The 12,006-nt window shown below is 37.4% G+C and overlaps 1 long non-coding RNA gene across 2 annotated transcripts in view; it reads left to right on the top strand.

The window, feature by feature from the left end:
- The window catches only part of LOC107319223, a 67,383-nt gene that overhangs the window by 46,900 nt on the left and 8,477 nt on the right, over window positions 1-12,006 (top strand). For both annotated transcript variants that reach the window (XR_004308679.1, XR_001557687.2), the window contains one exon: window positions 6,285-6,421. This is a non-coding gene — a long non-coding RNA (uncharacterized LOC107319223). The remainder of the gene's footprint in view (window positions 1-6,284; window positions 6,422-12,006) is intronic.

Consider the following 12,006-nt stretch of genomic DNA (forward strand, 5'->3'; position numbering starts at 1 on the left):
AGGCAAATATGCAGGTATTTCTAGTGATGTATGTATTTTAGCTAAATTGTGATTTTTGGATCAATACTGCTTTCCTTTGCACAGGTTTTGTATAAAAGGTATAGATGAAATTACAGCTATTTCAACAGTGGTATTAAATGTGAGAGCCGTTTTCAACCTTTGCAGCAAAGAGTTTCTGTTAAATGCTTTTCCCTGAACCCCCTCAAATGTTCCTGATTTTCAAGTACTCCCCTGATTGTTCATTCAAAATTATTTCTGTCCCCTTTTCATCTGTGGTGTCTCATTAAAAACTGAGACTTGATCAGGATATAGAAGTTTCAAACACATTTAAAAGTACTTAAATATACCACTTTCTGAGCCTTTATTCTTCCATTTCAAAAGGTATCTCTAATTGTGGCTCTTTTTTCCATGATTTTTTTTTCACCTTTTTCATTACTGTTATTCGCTCCACACACTAAACCCCTGAGCAGTGCCCTCATATTGCTATTACAGATTCTCTCATGCTGGTATTATGTATGATCTCATGCTGCAGTATGATATGTATAATGATCAATCATGAAATGATTTTCTGTTATTAAAATAACCTCTGTTAGTTACCTTTGTTACCTTTGTCCCTTTTTCACACATCTGATTAGAACTAAAGGTAAGCTGGACAGAAAATAATTGCTACCAGTTCTTCTGTAGTAGTAAAACCAGTGCACTTTTAAATATTGTTTTTAACAGAAGTTCAAATAGTGTAAAATGCTAATAAATATCTTTTGTAGATACATTATTCAGGTTCTACTTGAAATCAGGCAAATGTGGGCAAGCTGGGAACACTTCAACACAAGTAAAACTGCAAAAAAAGCTATATATAGGATTCCTGGTTTGGGTAGTGAAGATATTCTAATATATCTAATTTTCATTGAGGTATTGAAGTGTGAGCTAAGGTGAGCTGAGGAACTTCCATGAACATTTCTATCAAGAAATTGGTGGCTCTGTATACTTTACAACCTTGGATGGTCTTGCATGGGTACAGCCGTGGGGTTGCTGTTAATGGCTCAATATCCAGGTGGAGACTGGTCTTGAGTGGCTTCCCCCAGGGAGAGATGTTACCTCGATCTGGTAACCTGGAAAGTCAAGTCCCTTTGTGAATGTGTATCGACGGCCCCGACCAAGTCACAGCTGCTTGTTACACCAATATGGTCAGCGGTAAAATGGCGTTTATTGGAATGTGAGGGTCCCTTATATAGGTATCCAGTTTCATCCTTATCTTTTATACATATGCATGACCCAGCAGGGGAGGGCCTATCACGTTACATCCCGAGGGTCCAATTTCGCCTAATACAACAGAGAGGGTGAGAGAGGTGACTGTCCCCTTATGTTTTCACATCTTATTTTCTATTTTGCTGGATCCTTAATTAGGAAAGCATATTTCTGAGAAAGTTCTCCGTGTATACCTGGGTCTGCAGGTTCCTTGTTAAGAAAGGTGAGTTGCTATGTCTGCAAACCAGAAGAATTTTACACCCTGCTGTTTCTGAATGCAGTGGTGTTCGTACCTGCTTAGTTTATGTACACCTCTGTAGTCTCTTGTTTTTCTGGCAGCACCAGTCTATGTGAGATGAACTACTTGAAGTAATGGATGCCTTCTCTTTGTGCTCAGTCAGGACTGAGCATGACTTTAGTGACTGTGTGATTTACCCAGAAGGACAGGACCTGCAATGTTTGCTCTCCTGACACACTCATACGCCCTGACACACTGAGGTCTCTGCAAGGTTGTCTTTTTCAAAGTGAACTGGGTAGGTATAAGGGCCTTTAATATGTAAACTCTCAAATTGTATATTAGAAATTAGAATTTTCCTGAGGACAGTTAGTTGAAAATCTGTCAGGACTTGGAAATCCAGTGATTTTTGAAATAAATGCTTTTTATGGACTCTTTTCATTGCCCAGTTGTGTTAAGTGTAGAAGATTGACAGCATTGCTCGGTGTCCTTTTGAAAATACTGCAATAGAATGAAGTTTAGATATCCAAGATACAGTGTTTGGTAGTAGCTCTAACAAGATTAAGTTTACATGAACATGATTGTTCTAACTTTGGAGTAACAGAGAGTTCCAGCTCTTAGGAAAAGTTCTCCCTCTGCCTCTGGAAGTAAACATGTTGCTGATGATGAAATACTTGAATGGAGTTTTTAAACAATTTAAAAGCAAACAATTTGTTTCTTGGGAATAGGTAATGTAGCCAAGTGTATTTCTACTTATTTCTGTGCTGTTTGTAGGCTTGTGAAACTTGCTTTAACTGTCTTCTTTATTTTTCCCATTAGGATGTTTATACAGGTGATATCTACTTGGCATTGTAATTTTCATGGCTTGTGAGCTGTTTACATGGCCATTAAAGGATTCATCTTCTGTAGAAAACTGTAACGAAGGGCAGCTTTTGCTACATCACTGCTGTTAGCTCAGGTTAATGAAATAAACTGATTTGGAGTTTTTAGTTGAGAAAACGCCCTGCGTATACACTACACATTTTAATCAGCTTACTAACTTGAGGCAAACATACTTTTGTTTAATGTTTTTAATGCATAGTTATCGTGGCAGATATAAGTAAATATCACTATTGAGATATAAGAATTGATGTAATATGTTGTACTTAATACTGCTACATTAATGCATAACATAATTTTTTAGTTGTGCTTGGCAGTTATGAGCTTTACTTCAATATGCAACGCTTAACACAATCTGAAGACAAGAACCTAAGAGGTCCAGACCAGAAACAGTTATTTTGGACAAATACAAAGGCTGTAACACCCTTGTCAAAGATGCTTCTGTTTTCTAAAATGTTGACTTAGCATTAGGTTGTTTTGTCATGTCTGGTGTGAAGACTTTTAGACAGCCTTCAGCCCTCTGCCTTTCAGAGAATTGAGCTGTTTCTGTATTATCTGGTTCTACAGATGAAAAGAAAGCTGCTTCCACTCATGACAACTATGCAGAGAAGGGTGTGAGGAGGTACAGAATGCTGCCTTGTTCTTGGGTTCTCCTGGATCTTCTCTTCAAGTAGTGCTAAGATGGTGGCTTGCCTTTCAGCAGTTTTATGAAGCTGGAAGAGTGATTTCAGCCCATATAAATGTGTTACAGAAACGCGTTGATGCAGAAATATTCTTTCTGTAAACAAATGGGCAGAAATGTAATGAACTTCTGATCTTAAAGTAAAGCAAATTTTATGAAAGGTCCAAATAAAAAATCAGTGTTTGCAAAACAGTATGTCAGAAAAGTAACTCAGTCAGTATTCATGTACTACTTGTTCAGCTGTTATCACCTCTGGAAAATGTAAATGTATTTATACATTTCCATTCTTTACTTCCTTAAAGAGTTAACTAAAGCAATCTCTTGCTGCTTTTCCCTCCCCCCCCCCTTTTTTTTTTCCTGTGCTTTGGTCACTCTTTGCAAGGAATAAATTGAAGCTATGATGAATAAAAGTCATGAAGCAATCAAGGACTGATGGGAGGCAGTAAGCTGAGCAGCAGCAATTGTACCTATCAGAAAGTCCTAGCTCTGTAATTTAGAGATGAAATCGAAGACATGGTGATAAATATGAGATGAAAGCTAACAATAGTATACAGAAAACCTTACCACTTTTTTCTTCCACTTAAGAGTATTCCAGTTGCTGGACTGAATCAAAGAAGTTCTGGACATTTAGAAATCTGCAAAAATTTCTCAAATACATGGGTGTTGGATAAGAAAGTCCTTATAAGCGAAAAGCTGTGTAAATTGAGTGATGTGATCAACTTTGGATGGTGAGCAGCTGTGTACAAAATTGTATTCTCCAGTGGCATGTGGAGAAGCTCAGTACAGTGAAGAATAGGCAACATCCTGTTGCAGACTAGAGAAGCTGGATAAATTACCTCTAGTTGTGGTATGTAAGCTCCTGGGAGTCTGAACTCCAGACCCACCTATTTCACTGTACAGGTGTATGTATATTATGTCTAAAATACTCTTTTTAATTCTTTCCAGCAAATGCCCCTTATTTTTGTGGGCTGTGTCCTCTTCCCATTCTCAAATAGAAAACCTAGGGTTGTTAACTTAGTAACAGATCTAGTACAGATCTCTCAGTGGATCAAGCTTCTTTAATAATGTGTGATATGAAAGTATTAAAGTTGCAATGTGAGCTCTTTGATAGGTTTAGTGTTTATTATTCTGAATAACGTGAAAAGAGGTCCAGGTTTGTTCTTTTTAAGTATGGTATAAATTAACACTTTGAGACTTCACTCTTGTTGCCTATTATCCAAGCAGAAATTGGATCTTAAAGGTTTTCTCTCTGCTCCAAAACAGAGTCCTTCACCAGTGGTCAGTGCAATAAGAATTGATGAAGAGAGTTTTGCCTGAGTGCCACGTTCCACTATCTAATAATAGTAGGCAGTATTGTTCAGTCATTAGTGGTGTATCTGTTGTGTATGGTTTGTAACATCTTTGCTTGAGTGGTGATGTCTGCAGGAAATAGGCTTATTCTCCGGAGTTAGTTTTTGACTTGCAGCCAATTGAACTAACTGTATGTAGCTAGCATAGTTAATATCTCTGGCTTGGTGGTTGCAGCTGTCATATTTAGTTCCTCAACTGTAGATTGAGTTTGGTTCTTATTACACCATATAGCAAATATCAAGAATGTAACATGTTTTAGAAGCAACTTACACAATTGTTTTAACAGATTCAGAGCTTTCATGTTTCATTGCAATATCTTTCTGTGAAATGCACTTCACAAAAATCTGTTCCTTTCTAATTACGTGCTACTGTTAAATCTACGTTGGTCAGATATGTGGATAGCTATTCTTAGTAGAAGTGAAACGAGTTGTCTTTCATTGCTTTTGAAGATGATATAGACTGAGAATAGCATATTGTCAGGAGTCAGCAGATGGAGACCTAGCTACAGGGTGCAATGAAGGAAGCATATGTCTGCTTTGCCTTTTGTTCCAAGTTATGAACTGGACTGGTGCATGCTAATTCAAGTACAAGCATATAATTCACCACATAAAAGCAGGAAATATGAGGCAAAGTGTCAAGCTCTATGAATTGGTTTCCTTTACAGGAGCTTCGGCTTGTTTGTATACAGTGTTGCACAAGATGAAATAGCCTGATGAATTTTAGGTACAAAATGAGTGTTTAAAATTTGCCAGTCAACTTTCTGAGACTGAGGAAAAACCTGTGCTAGACACTGCAAATGTGGAGGAGCTACAGCACAGAGCAGAGAACCAGATGATTATAAATTTGAGTAATCTTCTTGCTTAGTTGCTCTCCAGAAATGAAAAACAAGTTTGAATTTCTCAGTCTAAGCTCAAAACCTATAAAGCATGTTTGTTTACCATCTGCACCGTCCTTTCAGTCCCTCGAGGCGCATATGAAAAGAGAGGCTATAACAATGGAGTACTGGCTTGCTGAATGCAGCATCAGCAGAGCTCTAAAGACAAAGCAGCAACTTTCTAAAACAGCAGATGAAGGGGAGAAGCAGCTTGTTTTTCTCCCACAGGTTTGAACAATTGACACATGTTTACATGCTTGAAAATGGATAGAGATGTTTCTTGTGAGGACATATTCATGGCTAAGTTGCAGCAGCCAAGATGGTGTTTTCTGCATGTCTTGAGGAGTCTCTTAATTCTTTCCAACCTTTTATGGCGTAGATCAGAAGTAGTGAGATTAAATCCTGACATCTTGATGCTCGTTGCTTTTTTGGTGTATACTAAAACTGAATTTTAATCCACGTCAGCAATTCTTGAGTCAGCATAAAACACTTAAGTAGATTTGATTTATTATAAGTTATTTATTACAAGTTGAAGAGCAAGTGCCCCATTTTCCAGGGTTTTCTCTTGTATTCACTGTGTCTGAGTTCATTATAGTCACCAACTGAAACTGAATGCTCAAGAATGCAAATTTATTTTCCATGTAACACTGGAATTCCTGCGTGCTGGCTCAGCATTAGGCACAACCTGCTATCAAGGGCAGTTATTAAACTGATGTTATGTGTGCATAGTTCCTTTTTCATGGTGTTCTGTTATATATGAAGATCGCAAATGCTGTTCTGAGGAAACATGCAAGTCTTAATACACAGTTATTGTAACAGATATTGTGACTATCTGAAATCCCTGATTGTAATACCTATGTGTTTTCTTGCCAAAGAAATGGCTTTCTTGTAGATGAAAACTCTGTTGCCATAGGCAAAAGTGTGTATGTGGGGATTGCTAATCTAAGATACTTGACCTAGCTTGATCTTTGAACATGTTCAAGAGGAAATCTCATGCTGTGGCTTTTCTTTCCTATCAGCAGGAAGATATGGTTGGTGCAAAGGCTACTGAAGAACATAAGCTGTCAGGAGCAGCTGACTAGTCTGCACATCCAGCTCAACATTACTCTGTGAGATAAATGCAGGACAGGTGCCTCTTTACACAAATACACTCAATGTAAGTAAACTTCTGTTGTTCTCTAGTATATACTGTTTATATCTTGGTGGCAGTTCAAGGCTTTATTACCTGCAAGACAAACTCAGTTGTTCAGGGCAAATTCAGTTTGTAGTTATGTGCATTCTCTGTCATATGAGAGATGGAGTTCTTGTTTATGTGGTAGAGGATTACAATGGCCTGCATTCAGTTTCCAGTATCTATCTGTGATCTTAATAGCCCTGAGCAATGCTGAGTCCCTTTTTGCTTTGGACACTATGAACTGTTCAAGAAGCATGTGATCTTCCCAACTTAGGGATCACAGAATTGATAACTTGTAAGAAAGATCAAGGAATGCTTGTGTATGCTGTTAGTTCTATATCTACCTAAATAGATTTCCTTAGTATTAAAAGGAATCCTTGGGTACGTAACTCTTCATTGTCTAATTCTTTGTATCTGAATAATTATGAAGTGAAAGTATTATCTATGATTATTCCAATTGTGAATTCAGTTTCTTTAATTGTAGTGTCAGTTATGTAGAGAGTAATTAACTGCTATAGATAGTATACTGACAGAGTCAGGAAAATAATCAGATTTAAATACTTGTCCATATATTTTTGTATTTTTGGTTCTGTTTCATCCACACTTTTGTTGTAGAGTTTTTAACTATTTTTTGAAGGATACGTTTATATCCCTGCAAAGAGGGGCAGAGGCAAAATAGTGCAGCTGAAACCATTTCATTATACATGTATGGTTTTCTTGTTGAGATAAAGAGCCCTAGTAGTGCCAGGTTGGTCATTGCAATTATAAAAAATGTGTGGTCATTGTTTCTCTTTAGCTAACGGAAAAATAATTTCTGATGACTATTGGCCAGGCTACTGATTTCCTTAAGCAGTTCCAAACTCCCACTACCCAATCCCCCATCCTTGCTGATTTTCCTTTCTCCCCCACCCCAAAGTTCACACACACAGGTTGGAAATGAAAAAATTCTTTAATAATACTGTGTGATACTTTTCACCTCAAGAAGAAGGAAGAAACTGTTTTTAAAACTAAAAAAATTAACAGGCATTTCTTGACCCTGGTTATTGATGATAGGTGGCATCCACTACTAATAGTTACCTCTACATGGTTTCTGGTGCCTTGAATGCTAGATTGCAAGGTATAATTGAGAATTCTTTGAGTCACATGATATTGTGTGTATTTATTAACTAACCCAGGACTGACTCAGAAAGCATCACATGCCAGCCTTTCTTCATCCTGGAGGATGAAGCTGGCCAATCAGTGCCGATCCAAATATTCTTTGTGTCAGTGCAGAAATTTTGCTAGCATGCTGACTTTCTGGATTTGTGAAATACTGATGAGCAGCAGAGGATTTGTTTTGGTACATTAAGCTTTTTTTGTAACATTCATTCTTCCCTCTTATTGTTTGGAAGTGCTGATTTTAGGCTTCTAGTGGGGAAAAAATAAGTAGGTCTATTGGGAGATGCATTTAGAGAATGAAAACATGTTTCAGAAGTCAGATATACAAGGGCTGCTCCAAATGTTTATTATGCTGGCCCACATCATCAGGGGTGGATATTGGTGGTATGGCAGTAGAGACTGAACTTTCCTCCTAATATTCCATTTTACTATATTGCTGTGATAAATGGCAGCAGAGGGACAGCCTGACAAAATGGTGTCTGATATGGATGAGTGAATCAAGCAAAGGTGTGTTACTGAATTCCTCCATGTGGGAATAATGGCACTTGTTGACATTCATTGATGCTTGCTGAATATTTATGGAGAACAAACAGTGGATGTAAGCACAGTAAGGCAGTGGGTGGTGTGTTTAGCTGGTGATAAGAATGACTGGGTTATGTCTACTACTACTACTGTAGCATGTAAGCTCTTGATGGTGACAATGCATAGTTAATGATGGTGACTGTAATAAATAAGAGGCATTACTTTCAGGGTAACCTATGTATGTAATATTTTGAGTGTAGAATATAGAAGGAAGAAAGTTGTGCAGCTATGAGTACACATATATGTGCAGTGTGCTCAATTCTATTCCCTCTCTTCCAGTACAAAGTCCTTTTTAAGCTACTGCATGATAGCTGTGTTTCATGTTTCAAGTATGTTTGTAGTAGGCTTTGATGCTGGGGACAGATGTATGTTCCAGCAGGATTATCTCTTCTTTAAAACACAATTCTTCCAACTTCACTTAGTAGTTTAGCTTAAAAATATGGTTAAATTTACCATCATGTTTACTTTTTGGCATACAAAGTACCATTATAGAATCATAGACTCACAGACACCCTGGGGGTGATGTTCACAAATGCAGTGGCACAATGTACATTGTTGGTTTGGGGTTTTGATTGCTGGAAAATTCTTGAAAATGATTTTTTTTTTTTGTATTTATCCAGATGGAACTGCTTTGCTCTTTTAAAGAAACATGTAAGATAATCGGCATCTCCTACAGTTTCCAATGAAAAATCAAGGTATCGAGTTAAATTAAAGAGAACAGCATCTACCCATAACAGCAGGTGCAAAATTGTCACTAATTAAGATTTTGCTAGGTTCAGTAGTGACTGTGCATGAATTATGTCACATTCATTAAAAGAAATATTCCAAGCCCAATCGATGACATGAGGGGAAAAAAATATCATTAGTGTTTCTCCAAAATGAATTAATACTACTGAGATTTGCAAGTGAAGACAGCTACAGAAAGATGAAGTATTACTCTGCTTTTATGCTTGCCAAATGCTTCTGCTAGGAAAACAGTTGCTTCTCTGGTAGCTTGGAAAACATAAAAAAAAATTCCAGCACAAAAATTCTTCATTCTAGTGAAAGAGGATTTGCATTTTTTGTCTGGAATATGTAACAAGCGTCTATGCAGTGTTCTGAGTAAAAGTGGAAAAATCTTGGACTGTTTTCAGTGTTCTTACATTTTTTTTCTTCTTGTTTATTCCCTTAACAAAAAGGGAGAAGTGAATGATTTTGTATGCATGTTTCTTAGTATTTTTAACTGACTTTGATTCATCAGACAGGAATATAATAATTAAGGCTAGGATAGGAGGTAAGCCATTATGTATGATCTCTATCTTACTAGGTTTTCAAAAACTGAACACTTTGAGCTCCCTATGTACTGGACCTGATGATCTCAGAGGAACTCCAGCAGAAGATTCTGTTCATTCTGGAGTGTGTAATTTAGCAACTGCTGAAGAACTTGTGCTTTGCTCCTCCACTGTCCCCCTGAGTCTCTATGTTGTTCCTTTAACAGAAATGTGCACTAAGCATTGGTTATAGATCTAGGCAGCAAAGTAATACCTGGAGAACCTGGTCACTGCCCATTCTTTCTGCTCCCTTCTGCCTTCCCTAGCGCCTTCCCCTGTGAAGGCACCTCCTCTACAGATATTGAGAATTCATCTGGGCACTTGCAACCTACTGTAGGGAACCTGCTTTAGCAGAAGTTGGACAAGATGACCTCCATAAGTCACTTCCAACCCCTATGATTCTGTGTTTCTGCGATTCAGTTTCTGCTGGCAAGAAAGGAACCACTGGCTCCATGGGCTTGTTGTTTTGCATATCTATTAATATAGTAACTTTTTATTGATTGTCAGAGTAGCTGTCCTCCATCTTGGACTGTTGAGGTACCTTTTTTGTTTTTGCATTTGTAGCTATTTGCTAAAGAGCCTTAAAACCTTCTGAATTTCTAGTTAATTTTTCAAGTGTGAGAGCTCTTTTGTAGGTGGTGTTAAACTTACTAGAATCAGTTTGCTTTCTTTCTACAGGAAAGATGAAGCAGTGAAATGGGCCTATTTTCTCCTGCTGGTCTGTTCCCTCAAGTTCAGTAAATGTCCTGAATGAATTTATATTCTCAACTAATTGCTTGCTTTTGCTTCAGATAAGAGCTTGTAAAATAACTGCATGTAATTATGATATCTTCTTAATAAGCCTTTCACTTGTTTAAACTTTAAAAAAGGCAGCTGAAAATATACTGTACATTATCATATGAAAGACCTGCAGAAAGCGCTTCTCTCTTCAAAACGTAGAGTGGACTTGTGTCAAAATGATTTCAAGAGAAGTGGAGGTTTGAAGCAAGAAAAAAGCCTTTTTGACCATGGGCACATTCATAGATTATTTGGATTAATACAAACACATTTCATCATTTGTACTTGAGAGCATCTTAAATTATGTTGCAACCACAACCAATGCACTTTATTAGTTTCATATTCACTTTCATTAACTCAGCACCTACAACAGCGTGGATTCATTTGGTTTAAATTGCTAGGGTTTTTGTTTTGAGCTGGTGACACAGAGAGGACTTCTCACATGAAGCTTACAGGCACTTACCACAGCCCTAATTCAGTGTTTCTACCTTCTGAGTCCTCCATCTGCCTGTAATTATACTTCATGGATATAAATCAGCCTTCCTTGTGCTTCAAAATTAAATAATGAAAGGTGACAATGCTAACTGGAGGGAATGATAAGAAATGCTGTCAAAACTGCAAGTGTGTACCTCAGTTTCATCCATGAAAAATGGCCTGCTTCAGAAAACAAAAGGCTTGGACAAAAGACCGTGCATTCTGTTCATTTTACATGGAAAAATAAATGGCCAGAAATTTGTCTGATATGGAAAATGCAGACAGACGTGAAAAATATGTGGAGAAAACATCCCATGAATTTTAATTGAAATGCAAGAAAGAACAGAGTGCCTGTGAATTTAACAGCATTAAAGCAAGATATTTACTACAGAGCTCTGCAACTGGAATACTGTTAACAGTTCTCAGTCTGCAATCTCATTAGTTCTCATACTTGCATGTTTTCCATGCTTATGCAAAGTACTTTCAACTTTTCAAAATTAATGTTTCTAAAAGAAACCTTTTCCACTGTGAATTGGTGCTGCTTCTGTAAAAACTGAGCTCTGGTGCCACTCAGTATTTCTGGTTTGGTTTTCAGTTGAAGCAAAAAGACTCGATTGCAGAATTTAGTTGTTGTGTAAATAAATGCCTGTGCATTTTAACTTTGAGCTCAGCACAGATACCTAGTTTGCATTCTTTTTATTCACAGGGTAGCCATTAAAATGGTTTATGTATAAATAGCTTTGATTACTACTAAGCAGAAGTTGCCTGAAAATGCAGATATGGGGGGGGGGGGAAATGTACAAATCTCTCCTGTGAACTACAAAACATGTGTTGCATATGTGAAGATGCACAGTCCAGGGAAGGTGCACACAGGGCTGAGCCTTAAGGGGCTCTCATACACAGGCATGCCTGAAGTTACTTTATGTGGGAAGTCACTAAAAGCTTAATCCAGATGTTTGAGGTTTTTCTGCATGTTTCGGTTGGTTGGTGACTCCCAAATGGTTCCCAAATGGGGAGTAAGAATAATTTTTTTTTTAGTAACATACACATGCCAATGGATGCAAATAGATTTATTTTTTTTAATCTTATGTGAAGTAGTTCAAAAGGGAAATATTTTTGAAAATAACAATTAAATATTTCAGAAAACATACTAAGGGAAACTTAGTCTGTGATGTTTCCCTGGTGGTTTTTTATTTATTTAATCCTATACTGTGTTATATCCTTCATGGCTTATGTGATATCATGGGTTAATCTAAGGCATGTGAG

The sequence above is a fragment of the Coturnix japonica genome, chromosome 11 (assembly GCF_001577835.2).
Source record: "Coturnix japonica isolate 7356 chromosome 11, Coturnix japonica 2.1, whole genome shotgun sequence".
Taxonomy (NCBI): Eukaryota; Metazoa; Chordata; class Aves; order Galliformes; family Phasianidae; genus Coturnix; species Coturnix japonica.